Below are 16,697 nucleotides of genomic sequence, written 5' to 3'. Positions count from 1 at the left end.
CCCACATGTCATTCCAGGTCACCATTTTAGCCAAAACCAGAGTGAAAGTGCCAGAGAAACAAAATAGTTACCACTTGTGAGAAAAGAAACCCTTGCATGAAGACAGGTGGTGAATTCAGCAACACTTTCCCAACAGGGGCAATCCCCAGGCTGATCAAAGCACGCAGCCATAAGCTGAAGGCATCTCTGTCCTAGGAAGAAACCAAGGGGCTTCCAAAACACAGTTACTCATCCATTCACCAAACACATTCTCCCCATGCAGACCAGACACAATGCTAAGTACGGGAATCAAGATGGACGTAAGGCATAGGTCCTGCCTGAAAGGAACTCACAGTATTGTAAGGCATGGATAATACTATGTCTAAGTTACATAAATACTGGAGCAGTCCACACTGGGAAATCCTTCTGAATTCCCACAGCTGACACCCAGAGGGCTTGAGATTTTTCTGAGTGGGGGTTGTACCCAGAAACTAGCACCTAGTGATGCATTAATTAAACCCTTCGTTGGTATCCACTTCAACTTTCCATTTAGGAACATCCAATGAGAAATTCCTAGAGCACAAGGAACAACTACTCTCTCTCATTTGTGTGCCACAGCGTCTCCCAGGGTACTGAATGCAGAGTAAGAAACTGGTACGTATTTAATGATGGTGATTATAAATTTTTAAAAATATAACTCACCCCTGTCAAAATTACTATAAAGTAAAATTAAAATTCAGTGCTTTTTAGTATAGTTACAAAGTTCTACAATCATGAACACAATAAATTTTAAAACATTTTCATCACCCCCAAAAGAAACGCTGTACACTTTACAAGTCACCCCCCCCATCTTCCTCCCTACCCTCAGGCCCTAGCAACAACTAGTTTACTTTCTGTCTCTATGGATTTGCCTATTCTGGACATTCCACACCAATGGAATCACGCAATAAGTGGTTCCTTTCACTTAGCATGTTTTCAAGGTTAATCCATGTTGTAGCACGGATCAGTATTTCACTCATTTTATAGATGAATATTATTCCATTATAGGGACCTACCACATTGTATTTATCCATTCAGCAGTGGATTCATACACAAATACTCAGAGCACCATTATTCATAACAGTCAAAAAGTGGAAACAAAACGTATATGTCAGTCAACCGATGAATGAGTAAATAAAACGTGGTATATGCATACAATGGAGTATTATTTAGCCATACAAAGCAATGAAGTACTGATACACACTGCAACATGGTTGAATCTTAAAAACACTATGCCATGTGAAAGAAGCCAGTTACAAAAGACCGCATGTTATATGATTACACAGGAAATATCCAGAATAAGCAACTCCACTGACAGAAAATAAATTGGTGATTGCTGGGGGGGTTGGGGGGAATGCAGGATGACTACTAAAGGGTGTGGTAGTCATCCTTCCATCCCTCATTTGGGGGATGATGAAAATGTTCTGGAATTAGACAGTCATGTTGGTTGCACAACTTTGTGAATATACCAAAAACCAATGAAGTTTACATGTTAGATGGGTGAATTGCATGGTACATAAATTATATCTCAATAAAGCTGTCAAAAAAAACATGAGGTGGGATTGTAAGGTAATGTGACCTTCCTCCACCACCCCCCATCCCTAAACCACACCAAAGTTCACAGGAGTATCAACCGTCTTCAGCCCATTGATGTGGCTGCTGCCAAGCCTCTTGGGACTGTGCAACTGTCTTCAAGTCATTTAAACATTCTTGACAACGGCAAATCTTTGTCCTTTGAAAGTGGCTTGGATTTCTGAGACGATCCAAGTTTATTTGGAGACAAACACGATGAATCAGGATGATCAGACTACAAATCACCTTTTCTGAGAGTGACCAAAAATAAGACTGGATTTTTTATGTAGTTAATAAACTACTAGCCAGAAGGGAATTCCCCCCCTCCCCCGCCAAAAAAAAAAATTGCCAAAGTGCTTTGAGCAAAGACAGCAACATTGGAAGATAACCCTGTTAAGGCGGCTGCCCCGTTGGATGGGCAAGTTGCCTATTGCCCTGATCCTTTGTTTCCAAACCCGCAAAATGGGACTAATCATAATGCCTACCTCATAGAGTGCCTGTGAGGAATAACTAAGATAATGCATCAAGTGCCAGGTTTGAGAGTGAAGGGAAGGAGTAAGTTCGGTAGAAAGAAAGGAAGGAAGAGAAGTAGAAAAGAAGAATGAGAAGGAGGGCTTCCCTGGTGGCACAGTGGTTAAGAATCCACCTGCCAATGCCAGGGACATGGGTTCGAGCCCTGGTCGGGAAAGATCCCACATGCCACAGAGCAACTAAGCCTGTGCGCCACAACTACTGAGCCTGTGACCTAGAGCCCGCGAGCCACAACTACTGAAACCCGTGCGCCTAGAGCCCATGTTCCGCAACAAGAGAAGCCACTGCAATGAGAAGCCCGCACACCGCAACGAAGAGTAGCCCTCACTCGCCACAACTAGAGAAAGCCCGCGCGCAGCAACGAAGACCCAGCGAAGCCTAAGACAATTAAAAAAAAAAGAAAGAAAGAAAAAGAAGGAGAGAGAAAAAGAAAAAGGTGAGGAACGGAAGGGAAAAAAAATCACTCAATTTATCCGTTCAGTGTGCATTTACCCAGTGTCTTCCTCATACTGATGAAATTTTTAAAAAAAAGAAAAGAAAGGAAAAGAAGTGGTCCATGCTCCCAATCCATGTGGACAAGTAAACCAATAGTAGCAATACAACATAAGTCATAGCCAGGTGGCTAGAAATGCAGAGAAGGTGTAATCCAGGCTACAGACGTGTAAGAAAATAACCCCCCAAACCAACAGCTACCACTGAACTATGTCTTGAAGAATAAATGAGAGTCAACTTCGTGAAGAAAGATGGAAAGAGTAGAGAAAGTACAAAAGCCTAGAGGCAAAGACAGACTAGACCTATTAATGAACAGTAATAGCAAAAATCTGTAGAGTGCTTCCACACTCCAGGCCCAGTTCTAAGCATTTTTAATCTTCACAACCACCCAGTGAGACAGCCACTGTTATAAACTCCATTTAACAAATGAGAACATGAACACACAAAGTGGTTAAGTAACTTGTACTGTTACCCAGCTAGGTAAGTGGCACAGCCAGGTGTTCATCCAGAAAGTCTGACCCCAACACCCCTGCATGAACCACTACACAACCTGACCTCTGAATTGGTATAAATACTTCAGGATGGCTGAAAAAAAGAATACGGAGGTGGGCAGGAGTGGTGAGAGCAGACAGGCAGGCAATTATGACAGTTATAGCAATTCTCAAAATTAAAAATTAGCCATCCTAACCAACCTATTCCTCAGAGGTTGTCATGATGGATACTTCCAGTTTGTACATTAAGAAAATTTATTTTCCAGATAATCATTTTATTAGTCACTGAATGACTTCAGCATGACCAAACACAATCTGATAATCAACCTAAAATCTAGTGTTCAAAAATTTCTCAAACCCATATGTCATTTAGTTTTCATTCTCTTTTAAGATATTTAAATTAAGCAGGAATCTCCTTGTTCCTAAAAAGGGATTCTTGAGCAAAATTAATGTGCCTTATAGAACACTGATCATCCTTCTGCTTCAGAGGATGGGGAAAGATTTTTAAACACTCTTTTTCTCTCTCTCTCTTGCTCTCTCTCCCTCCGCTTTCTCTCCCCTCTTCATTGTCTTACTTTTAAGAGAGTTAACTCAATCAAGTTTCAAAAATTATTTACCAGATACTCATCTCTAGTTGAATACTTAACATAGACAATTTCAATTTTAAAATATAATAAACAGTACTTTCAATAAATAACCCACTGAAAATAATATTCTCTCTGTCTGTTTCCTTATTTGTAAAAGTGAGAGTAGTAATTCCTACTGCATAAGGTTATTTTAAGGATTAAGTGAGTTAATACATATAAAGCTCTAGAAAGTACTAGGTAGACAGTAATCAATTATATCAATCAGGATAGGCTAGAGTATGCTGTGACAACAGCACAAAAACCCACATTCTGAAAGATGAAACCCACCTGACATGCTGATGGCATGGAATCAGAATTCTGAGAGCTCACAGAGGCCTTAAAGATTAGCTTGTTAACTTCATTTTACAAATGAGAAAAATCAGATCCACACAGGTTAAATGACAGGCCCAAGAGCACACAAACACACTGCTAAAGCCAGAATCTTTCTGGGGTCTTGGACTCCATTCTGGTATGAATTCTAATAACCCTAAGAGTAGACCAAAAGGGGTGGCTCTCCACTTTGACAACTTAGGAAATAGCAGTGGTGTCTCATATGGTTGAGAGAGAACCTAAATCATTTCCTATCTCTCATTAGGATAAGAGATAACCTAAATCATTTCCCCTCCGCACTACTGGTCCCATCAAATAGTTAAATAGCATGGGACACTCCAAGGATAATTTACTGAGACCTCCTTTCTAAGTCCTTGCAATTAGTAATAGCTACTGAGTAGCTATTAGAAGACAAGCTCAATTTAAAAAAATTCTCTCTAAAAGATCAACATACAACAGTACAAGTGAAAACTCTGGCAAAGCCAAAGCACTTTCTCTAAGGGTCAAAAGATTCTTAAAAATTTTTTAAAAAGATGCACAGGTTTCAATCTCCCCGCTTCCTTGATTATTCACATCCTTGGAATTGAATCGTCTCCCACTTCTCAACCACGAAAGCACATTTCTTTTAAGGCAGCCACTTAAACTTCACTGGATCAATAATCAAGAGCATTCATTTCAGTTTGTTACCTACATCAGGTACCTACAAACCCGCAACTTGCAAGGATGTGTCCAGGAGCCATCTCTCTGGAATCTCCCAGTCATCACTGTGGTCTCAACTTCCCAAAGCCTCAACCACCCTTCTGTTGCTTCCATTCCACTGCATATTAGGAGAGAGAAGCCCTTCCAATGTCCACCTGCATCGGAAGGGGACATCACTAGGTGATCCAACCTCATGCCTGGGTCCCAATCAAAATTCTATCCACTTGGCACTTACGGCACAGGTGAAACAGGTGGCAAAACAGCTAATTCCCTTCAAGCACAAAAGTGAGTCTATGGTTGGATGAATATTCAGAAAGCTTTTTACTCCCCACCCTGATTGTGGGATCATTCTCCAGTTGTCCTCAAACAATCAAAGCTGAAAAGGCAAACTCCCTTATCCACAGCTGACCACTGAGGACACGACAGAAGAAAGCAAAAGCAGCTGTGACAACAGGCATCCAGGCTCCTCTCTGCAGTCACTCTGTTAGCAGTGAAAACAGAATGCATCATATTTATCCTGATACCTGGCCTTTAACCCAGTTCTTTTTCATCTTTTCCCCCCACAATTAATTACATACTTTGAACTCTGTCCTGGAAAAGGCTTAACCCCATCTCCAGTCCACGGAAGGAAAAAAGTTTAGAATCATTGCTCTGTCTGTTAAACACAGTTAAACAGAATGGGAGCTAAAGAGATGAGTCCGTCCAATTGATTCCAAGTCTCAGACAATAAAGAAGGTCATAAGGACTTCTGTTTCTGGTGTTATGACAGGCTAATTTTCTGATAGGACCTCCTAGTACTCAACAGTCGGATAAAGGCAAATATATCTTTCAAAGCGTTGTTGTGCTCACAAAAAAGCAAGGGAAACCTCCAAGAAAGAAAGAGAGAGAAAGTGAGTACCTCAAGGGCAGATTCTGGGCCAAATTTGTATCATACCCCCTACTCTAGCACATAATAGGTACGCAATAAATAGCGAGTAAAATATGGATAGGAAGATGAAGACCAGAAAGGAAATTGTTCACTCAAAGGTCAGCACAGGGAAACAGTGTGAGGGAGAACGGCTTCCATTCTTTGCTTTGCTGTTGTTAGCCTGGGGGTTGGGGGAGAGTTGCGGACAGAGGGGAGAGTAGGAAGAGTATCCTTGGCCTCAGATTACTCTGTCCTGTTCTCTCCCCCAAAATTCAAAATTCCTCACGTCCACCAGCCCACTCATCTGACAATACTCCTCCAAAGCTGCCAGAACTATGTCCACTTCACAAGAGAATAAATTGAACTGGCTTAAGGGATTCTACTGCAATCACATCGTTAGCAACCATGGTTCAGGGTCTAAAATAGACATTTCCTCCAGCCAATTCTAAAGTCTCTCCTGCTCTAAAAATACTATAGAACTTCATTTTATACAACTCTTATAGGCTTCCATAGTCACTTAATTTTGAAAAAAGGAGAACAATGAAAATATAAGAAACTAAGGCATACTTGAGTTTATATGGAAAAGGGGGGGAAATATACTTTGCTTTAGCCAACGTTGAGGAGACTGACTTCCAATAGCTACTGGAGTCAGAATCTAATCCAGATTTCAGAATGTCTGAAACACAAAAAAGGTAAATAGAATGAAAATATAATTACATATGTATGATGTGCATGGAACACACAATTATTTAAGTAGGGACTAGCCAGATGTTTAGAATCTACTGTGTCTTATCCCCAAACATGGAAAATATGAGTTCCTGGCAGATTTGAAAAAATTTGTGATCTTAAGCTCTTTTCCACACTATGGAGAAAAAACAAAAAATGATAAAGTTTTGTACTACAAAGCAGTTTAGGGTTTCATTGCTATGAAAACCGTCTCTGAGCTTGATAAAAATTTGAATTGGCTTATATCCAAAAGTCTTGAACTTTTTAAAAATAAATCCATACTCCTTCTCAAGCAAGGGCTTAACATACTCTTTCAAAGAAAAGAGAATCTCTTTGCAGACAACTTGGCCTGCTCTACTTCTCCTATGACTTTATTTTCCTATTTATCATTTTCCAGCTTGTCTCAAATCAAATATTAAGGGCAGGTTCTCTGATTCCTTTTTCCATAATCCTGCGTGCAGGATGTGCAGCATTCCTCGTGGCTTCAAACCTTCCATGGGCTGTGTCATGTGTGTGAAAAGACACACAGCAGGCATTGGCTAAAAACATGTGGCCCCAGTGGACTGTTCAAAAGTTGCTCTGCTGAGAAAAGTATTAAAAATTAATATGTAGGGCTTCCCTGGTGGCGCAGTGGTTAAGAATACGCCTGCCGATGCAGGGGACACGGGTTCGAGCCCTGGTCCGGGAAGATCCCACATGCCGCAGAGCAGCTAAGCCCATGCGCCACAACTACTGAGCCTGCGCTCTAGAGTCCGCGAGCCACAACTACTGAAGCCCACACGCCTAGAGCCTGTGCTCCGCAACAAGAGAAGCCACCGCAATGAGAAGCCCACACACTGCAATGAAGAGTAGCCCCCGCTCACCGCAACTAGAGAAAGCAGCACGCAGCAACAAAGACCCAACGTAGCCAAAAATAAATAATAAAATAAATTTATTTAAAACAAAAAAAATTAATATGTAAACATATGGTCTAGGCTTTCTCCTTTAGGGTAGAATAGGCACATAGCTAATAGAGAATATTGATAGGTGATTTTTTAAAGCACCAAAGCACCAGTATCCTGGGATCCTCACACAGATGCACTATCCATGATAACTGCAGAATCCACTTTGGTTGATAAAATGTGACATTTTGCCAAAATTCATAATACTAAGAACAGTATACATGCGAAAGCCCTTGGCAGTTGCTTTTCTAAGTGAGGCGTTCTGGTTTTCATTACAGACCAATACTATAAGGTGGCACAGTATTGGAATACTGTACTGAGCTGAGAGTTAAGGACTTAAGTTCTAATTCCAGCTTTGCTACTAACCAATTACATGATCTGGATAAAATCACCAAACTTGTCTGGGCTTCCAAGAGCAGTGGTGATGAGCAGGGTTTTGAATCCTGTAGCTACCTATGACAGCCTATGTCACCTTGGACAAATTATTTAAGTACTGTGAACATCAAATTATTCATCCATAAACAGGAAATAATCATCATAACTAACTTACAGGATGTGCACAAAGACAACATGAGACGCTCATCAAAGTGAACAAGTTCCCATAAAGCATGAAGCACAGGTCCTGGCACACAATGAGTGCTCAATAAATGTTCACTGCTGTCATTGCTGTTGAGACAGTGGTGGTGGCTAGAGGTCCAGAATTAAAATGTGTCTCCTTCCTCCTCTCATTGAAAACAAATAAACATAAATTTCTGACCATCAAATACATGCAACAGTGGGAAACAAAATGCTAAGTACTTTGGCATTTTTTAAATAAGGGAAAACAGGAAACAGTTGTTTTAAGACCAACTCAGAGACGGATAGAACTGATTTCCTATTAACTTGTCTATAAATAACTCTTTAAGCGGCTCTAGGGAATACCAACGATTTGTGTTGAAGGTCAGGGTTCTTTCCCTACTATTATCCAGTAACATATAAGCAGCTAAAAGACAGTGGCATCCCCTGATGTTGACACTGCTCAACCTGTTACAGGTAAAAAAAAAAAGATACAAATTTAAGAAATACTGATATTTTTTAAATGTGTTTAGAGAAGCAACCCCAAACATGCAATCATAAAAATGATGGTTAAAATTGGAACTTTTCCAATTATTAATAGCCACAGCCACATGCAGTTAGTGGATAGTTCTTTCATTTTAATTGTTTAGCAAATCGCAGTGTAAATGACATTCTAAAATCTTTACTGCAATTTCCTTCCCCATCACCTCCTCTTCACCCCCAACGTGTTCACTTAACAAAACTGCTTACCACCTAAGTATTTCTAAAAAAAGTAAGAGGACCTAAATTAGTATCATTGCAAATAGCTGGGTGGCAAGCATTGAACTACTAATTTTTCCCTACTCTGACCACATGGTTTGCTCAGTCAAACTCTAATCCTTGTTATTCAAGTTTTCATGAGGAGAGATTCTTCCTAAGCACTCTCCTGCTTCTCTCTGCTTCTTGAGTCACTCCACCCCTGGAAGGGGGGATAACTGACCTCCATGCTACTCAAAATGTGACCCTTGGACCAGCAACATCAGCATCACCTGGGATCTTGTAAGAAAGGTGGAATCTCTGCGGGGGGGTGGTGGTGTGATGAACTGGGAGATTGGGATTGACATGTATACACTGATGTGTATAAAATGGATGACTAATAAGAACCTGCTGTATAAAAAAATAAACAAAAGAAAAAAAATAAAGCAACATGACTAAAAAAAGAAAAAAAAAAGAAAGGTGGAATCGCAGGTCTCACTCAGACCTGCAGAATCAGAATCTGCATTTTAACAAGACTACCAGGTAATCTGTAGGCACATAAAGGTTTGAGAAGTACTTCTCTGGACTTCAAGAAAAAGTTTCAGCTCTATTATTGCTTTAAGAAATTTTTGGTCATTGAAAGGTGGGGAAGGAAAACATCATGAAAATAGTACTGTAGTACAGTCCTAAGGAGCACACTGAAAAGTCAGTTTGTGTGATTAATAAAAACTGAGTAGGGCTTCCCTGGTGGTGCAGTGGTTGGGAATCTGCCTGCCAATGCAGGGGACACGGGTTCGAGCCCTGGTCTGGGAAGATCCCGCATGCCGCGGAGCGGCTGGGCCCGTGAGCCACAGTTGCTGAGCCTGCGCGTCTGGAGCCTGTGCCCCGCAACAAGGGAGGCCGCGATGGTGAGAGGCCCGCGCGCCGCGATGAGGAGTGGTCCCCGCTTGCCACAACTGGAGAAAGCCCTCGCGCAGAAACGAGGACCCAACACAGTCATAAATAAATAAATAAATAAATAAAAGAATGTGAATTTCTTTAAAAAAAAAAAAAAAAACTGAGTAAACTATGAGTAGTGCCCCTTAATACAAGACAATACTAGATAAAATAGACAGAGGGTCATTCATTCATTCATTCATTCAACCTTAATTGAACTATGTGCTCTCTGACAGGCATATATACTAAGTTTCCTTTCCAAGTCAAAAAAGAAAGCCTGCCAGGTTAAATATAAATAAATATACTTATTATTATATACATAATATCTATTTTATTATATATAAAATATATGTTACAAATATTATATAGTATATGATTATACATTATTATATATGCTGTTTATTTTTAAATGATATATAATATCTGAATTTTAATTCTATACCATTATTTTTGTTATTGTTATTTAAAAGTCAATCTGAGGGAACCTTTAAAGACTCATCTAAAATGCCAAGTACTAGGCTTTACATTCAACTATTTTATTCATTTTTACTTTTAAGCAGCATATCCATGCTACTGTGCTCTCGGTGGAACTTTAAGTGACTGCGAAAACCATGAGGAGTCTGAGATGAACCTTATTTTACAAACTATAACTTGAACAGTACATAGGGAAAATGTGAACATACTGGGTCCTAAGTAGCCTAATCACTTAAACTCCCTAAGTTTTTCCATTTTATTAAAAGGCCTACATCTTCATTTCTTTCTCTGGTGTAAAGGTAAGATTACTACTGTATCCACATAATGCCTATGATCTTTAATATTTTATATACATATATACAATTTATATTATAACAGAGAGAATGAATATACCATATCCCATAAATAAAAATATGGCCAACATACCATAGAAAAGTAAAATGAAGAGACAAGAAAAAAACTAGAAGAAAATACATCAAAATGATCATTGCTGGGGGAGAGGGGAATAAAGACTGACTACTAAAGGGTATGGATGGGATTTTGGGGGGAGGTGATGAAAATGTTTTAAGTGAATACAGTATAAATCACCAGATTGTACACTTTTAAAGGGTGAATTTTTATGATACATGAGTTATATCTTAATAAAACTGTTAAAAATGACAGCAGGTGGGAGCATTATGGAGGCCTTCTGCAAATATTTTTTCCAAGAATAATTTTTGAATGCCTACTGCTATAGATTGAATGTTTAGGTCCCCCCAAATTTCTTATGTTGAAACCTAATCCCCAATGTGATGGTACTTGGGGAGGTGGGGCCTTTAGGAGGTGATCAGGTCTTCAGAGTAGAGACCTCATGAATGGGAATGCTGTCCTTATAAAAGAGGTCTGAGAGAGCTCCCCCGCTCCTTCTACCCTGTGAGGGCACAGTGAGAAAACAGCTGCCCATGAACTAGGAAGTAGGCCCTCACTAGACACCAAATCTGCCAGCACCTTGATCTTGGACTTCCCAGATTCCAGAACTGTAAGAAATAAATGCTTGCTGTTTCTAAGCCACCTGGGCTATGGCATTTTTTTTTTTTTAGCAGCATGAATGAAACTAAGACACCTGCCATGTGCTCATCACTGCTAGATTAGTTAATATTCTTTGAGTTCCAAGCAACAGAAACTGATCTGGCCTACCTTAAGCCAAAGAAGAGAATGTATGAGAAAGATATCAGGGTATCTCCCTGAATCAAAACAGCAATTGTGAAAACAAAACCCAGGAAAAGAAACAAGCAGTACACAACAGGAATCTCTGCAAGAAGCTGTGACTTGGTTTCAACAATTCTTTGCTCCAAATTGTAAATACCCAGGACAGAAGACAAAATGATCCTGGCATGGGCCAGGTGTCCACCATGAATCAATCAGTTGTGGCAGGTGACACTGCTCATCAGGAGCTACTCAAAAGAGAAGCATATTTGTTTAAAGGTGGGCAGAGACCCCAAGAAGAATCTATCAATACTACAATTGCTGTTATAATTAAAGAAGCAAAATATGAACAACATAATAGTGCTATAGTTATGTTTATTCAGGGCAAGGAATTCCTAAACGGCAATATATACAAGACTTGGGTGATCTCCATGGTACAAACATAACCATGCCAATTCAAGCTTCTGACATCCAACAACAGACATGAGTTAAGAGACTGGAAAACTTAAAGAGAATTATAGACTTCCGGGAGGAAATAAAGGAATAATTAATTTGACAGTGAAAGTCCTAAATATTTGATTGAGAATAATACTCCCAATTAATAACCCTGTCTTTGATGTCAAACAGTTTGGGGTCAATCTCCAGCTTGGGCACTCACTAGCTGTGGGGTCAATCAGATCACTCACTAGCTACAGGGTCCCACAGCCTTGGGTGGGCAGTGGGACCCTAACAGGTTACTTCTGTTCTCTAGATTTCACTTTCTATCTCTTTTAAAAGCTCCTAATAATACAAACATCTCACAAAACCATGATAAAGTTAAACAGATAATGCATATTAGATACTTATCAAGTCCCACTCCAGTCCACAGGAAGCCATCATTTTTAAAAGCCATTGTTATGAATATACAAACCCAAAATGTAATGGAAAGAAACAATAGTAGAGTGGGGTCGGGGTGGGGGGGGTGTGTGAAATTATGTTTGGCTGTGTCATACACAAGTAAAACCTTTAACCCAGAGGAAATTTTTGGCTTGGCCACTTCAGATGCTAACCTTTCAATATCAAATAAAATACTCTGAAAGAATAACCCTAGATTTTTCTACAAGCTGGTATATGCATTTCAAAAAGACAGCAAATATTTAACAACAGAATCACTGAAGATTAGTGATGAAAGGGATCAGAAGAATAATTATTTTTGCTTCATTTTATAGGAGGATAAACTGAGGCCCAAAGAGAGGAATCACTCCTCACCCAAAGTCACAGCAGAGATGGCAGCACTGCTAACTGTAAAGCCCAGATACCAAACTCACAGCACACTGTTTTGTCCTGGTCTTTCCCTTATAGCCCCATGCACCAGTCTTATTTGGTCACCAAACTGCAGAAGGATCCCATTACCACATAATTAGTGTCAGGCATGTGCAACAGCTACCACGAGCCAGATTTCCACACTGGAGTCAAACATGTTTGGCCCAGACACATCCCTTCCACCACATACCACCGATGGTGCAGCTGCCGTAACCACACTCCATACCCCAGTGGCTCTAGGACTTCAGGAGTTGGAACAGATGATTAATTCCAACCACGATGAAGTAACTCTTCTCTCTGAAAGGACTTCTTAAAAAATACCTTTAGAGAACTTGAAAAGATTTAGCATTCTTCCACCTGAGAGCTTCAGGACTTTAAAAAGTGTTTAGAGGAATTTCCCCCCCCAAAAATGTGAGATATATGTCAAGAATGAAGGGGCCACTTAGGAACCTGGAAAATATAATGATAAGTCACAGGAGATCCATGTTATCATTGAGAAAGCCAAAGCAAAAACCAGAAAGAAGGAAGGGTTCTTTTACAGATACCATCACTGGAAGAATATGTTATATGGCTGAGAAATAAGATCCCTCAATACCAATCCTGAATAATATCAATTTGAGGTTATTTTTATTTTATCTGGATAATTCTATACATATTATTAATAACAAAAGTTTTCCCTAGCAAAAACTCAGAAACCCATGTAAGCACATTCATGAGCATATGGATACATTTCATATGCTTTAAAAGCCCTTCTCAAATCTTTAAACCAGTGAAAGTGAATAGAAGTGTCTCCGAAAGGATAGTAAAAATTATTTTTAAACAAGGACTTGCAAAGTACTTTTTTCATCCCTGGATATTTATTTTGTTTTATAATTCATTTGAGACTTTTAAAGTTGGGAAGGGAGGAAAACGGCTTTCAAATTTGAGTCTGGAACAGAGCTAACCTATCAAGTCCAACAGGGATATAAAGAAAGTGTGTCCAACAGTGCAGACACTGCCGGTGGCCTGAACAAAAGCATTATTGAATGGAAGAAGAATTTAAATTGAAGCAAGTCCGAATGTAAAACCTTAGTAACTCCAAGTCCTACTGCCGTTTTTCCTAATAAGATAAACTATTAGTTCTGGGTTACATAAATTTCAACATACCAGAGCCCTCAGCAAGTTACAGGGAGGCCAATGGCTCTCTTGAATCCATGCATCTGCACATTATTTAAAATGCATGATTATCCCTCTCACCATCATTTGAGTCCTTAGCTGTGGAGTAGAAAAAGGCTGCTGTACAAAACCAATGAAGACGGGGGCCTATGAAATGAGTGGAACTTTTTGCTGTATCTTTAAAGTTTTGTTTCTTTAGTTTAAAAATCCAAAGGGAAATAAGAGTGGAAAGAATTGCAGGCTTTATGGTTTTAGAAAGGAGGAAAAAATAAACATAGGACGAGTTTACAGTGTCTGCAAAGAGACTCCTCACTTATTCCTTTAAATAAGCTTTTAAGTCGCCTTTTAAAGGGGCAAGGAAAATTCTGTTATTAGAGGAGTTACTGAAATCTAGTGTGGATTTCAGTTAAGTGCCCAAGTCCTGGACTCAAGCGAGAACTGGATTTACCACTGTTTATGTCTATACTGTTTAATCTCTGGCAAATAATTTGCCCTCAGTTTCTTCCACTGTAAAATGAGGATGACACACTTGTAGTTGTGAATAATTTTATATTTATGTATATATGTAAATGTATATATACTTATATCTATATATGGCTACATATATAGCTTAGTACAGTTTATGAATTCAATAAACAACCTCTCTTCATGTTACAATTACTATTAATAGTGAAAACCACCATTTTGCTAGAAAGTATCTTTAAAGGTTATTTAGCAATTCATTCAATAAACTCTAGGCAAGATAACATTTATTTACTTCCTCAGAAGGAAGTCTTTTTTTTTTGAAAGAAGCTTTTTTAAGGATGCTAACACAATCTTCCATCAAATCCGCTATCTGTCTTCCTTCATTTGAGTCCAGTCAGAGAGTCTGCAGTCATTAATTTCTGCCGCAGCCACTCCCAGGCAACATTCACTCAACTCACTTTTACTGAGCATTGATTCAGTGTGATAAGCACTATGCTAAGGCACTGAGGATACAAGGTCAGATAAAGCACGAGACGTTGTCCTTGGCCTTGAGAAGCTCTTAGTCAAGAGAAAGTGACAAATGTGTAGACCAATAATCAGGACAGAAAGGGATGTGAGCATAAGGGAGCATATACAAAGTGCTGAGGCAGCACAGTGGAAGGAGGCATTGATCTGGTTTGAGCACAAGAAACTCCACAGAAGATGTGAACTTTGAGTGGGGACTAAGAACAAAGGAGAATTTTCCAGAGGCAAAAAGGGAAGGTATTCCAGGCAGGGTAAAGGACACGACTAAAGTCTGGAAGTGTGGAAAAACCATGGCATGTTGGGTAGGAAAAGAATACACCATCAAGAGTGGCAGAAGGTAGCTACAAGGGTGGCAGTGCTCATCAATAAAGGACTCAAATGTCATGAAAAGGATGTGAACTTCAGAAAGTGATGTAAATACTGTTTAATACTGCACGTTACAAACCGTGCTTATGAATGCATTCTCAGAGGTCCATGAGTTTCATAGAAGTTTGAAATTTCTTTGTTTTAATTTTAATGATAATACAAATAAAATTATCTAAAATTAAGACACAACTTTTATCTGTGCTGACAATTTATGTTTCATTCATTCATTCAAAATATATTTATTGAACATCTACTATGTGCCAGGCACAATACTAGGCATTGGAGATATAACAATGAGCAAAAGAGACAAGTACCTGACCTCATGGAACTTAGAATCTAAAAAGGGGAGACAATCAGTAAACAAACAGAAGTATAGCATATCAGGAAACAGTGCTGATAACCCTAACCAATAAACAAAACATGAAAATGGTAAGAGGGTATTAATTTCATGCAGGATAGACAAGTAGTCAGTCATACTTCCTCACCAATGTGACATATGAGTAAAGATATATGAAAGACAGCTTCAGAAAATAAGATTTATTTTCCCCACGGTTGTCACAAACATTCTTAAGGGTCTACAAGAACGTTTTTTTATTTTTACTTTAAAAGGGACACATATACTAAAGTTTGGGGGAGACATAGGGGTGGGTATTTTACAGTTGGAAGATAGCCTGAAAGGAAGATTAGAGGCAGAGAAACCAATGAGGAAGATATTGGAATAATTCAAGTTACAAGACAGGTAACTATAAACACCAGGAAAAGCTAGAGAAAATACAAAATCAAACGAAAATACAAAAATACCTCTTTGCATGCATAGATGACCATGCATGAAAGTAAGAGAAATCCTTGGGAGCCAAAAACAAAAAGGAAAATTAAAAATCAGATTAGTGAAAGGAGCTGAGGGTTTGTCTGTCAAGGGCTCAAGGCAGGGACAGAGAGAGTGAGCTTGGGTTCACAGCCTTAGAAGCGTGCCAGAACAGGCTCTGGGCAAGTTAAAGCTGAGACCCCCTCCATAAAACTGGATCTGTGAAATGGTAGATGACAGCCTGAATTCTGGACTCAGGACAAGATAAAACTAGTTTCTCCAAGGGTCTACCTTCATGTGAATATGGGGTTCACTTTCCAGTGCCTAAAGTGGAGAAATAAAAATAAAAATGATCCCAAGGTGATACCTGCAAAAAGAAATGCTCTGGAAGTACAGTCTTTCAACCCAGATCATGCAGAATCTCAAATATCAAATGATATTCAAAGAAAGAATGACTAAAATTTTTCTAAAATTCATTAAAGATTGAGGGAAGCAAAATATATCCAAACAAGATAAGTAAAATTAAACTCACACCCAAGTAGAGCAAAGCAAAACTACAGAACATCAAGCATAAAGAGAAGGTTTTAAAAGCAACCAGAGAGAAGGAATAGATTAACTGCAAAGGAATAATGCAAGATGACAATAGACTTCAAGGAAGTAACAATATTATTTCAGTAACAAAAGATTGAAACTGCTAAGAGAACACTTTCAACCTTAGAATTTTACTCCCAGTTAATCTGCCATTCAAGAATGAAGAGAAAATAAAGGTATCTTGAGACAAAAACAGTTTACCACTAACATAATCCACCTGAAATAGCAGTGTGTTACACTAGCTCATAAGAGCCAAATTTTCTGGACTCT

General features: G+C 39.1%; 1 protein-coding gene across 10 annotated transcripts in view; it reads right to left on the bottom strand.

Annotated features, from left to right (window-relative positions):
* ERC2 (ELKS/RAB6-interacting/CAST family member 2) overlaps positions 1-16,697 on the bottom strand; it is a 973,185-nt gene that overhangs the window by 812,116 nt on the left and 144,372 nt on the right. The window lies entirely within an intron of this gene.

The sequence above is a fragment of the Eschrichtius robustus genome, chromosome 12, assembly GCF_028021215.1.
Source record: "Eschrichtius robustus isolate mEscRob2 chromosome 12, mEscRob2.pri, whole genome shotgun sequence".
Lineage (NCBI taxonomy): Eukaryota > Metazoa > Chordata > Mammalia > Artiodactyla > Eschrichtiidae > Eschrichtius > Eschrichtius robustus.
The sequence above is the reverse complement of the archived record's forward strand: the minus strand, read 5'-3'. Positions and strand labels throughout refer to the sequence as shown.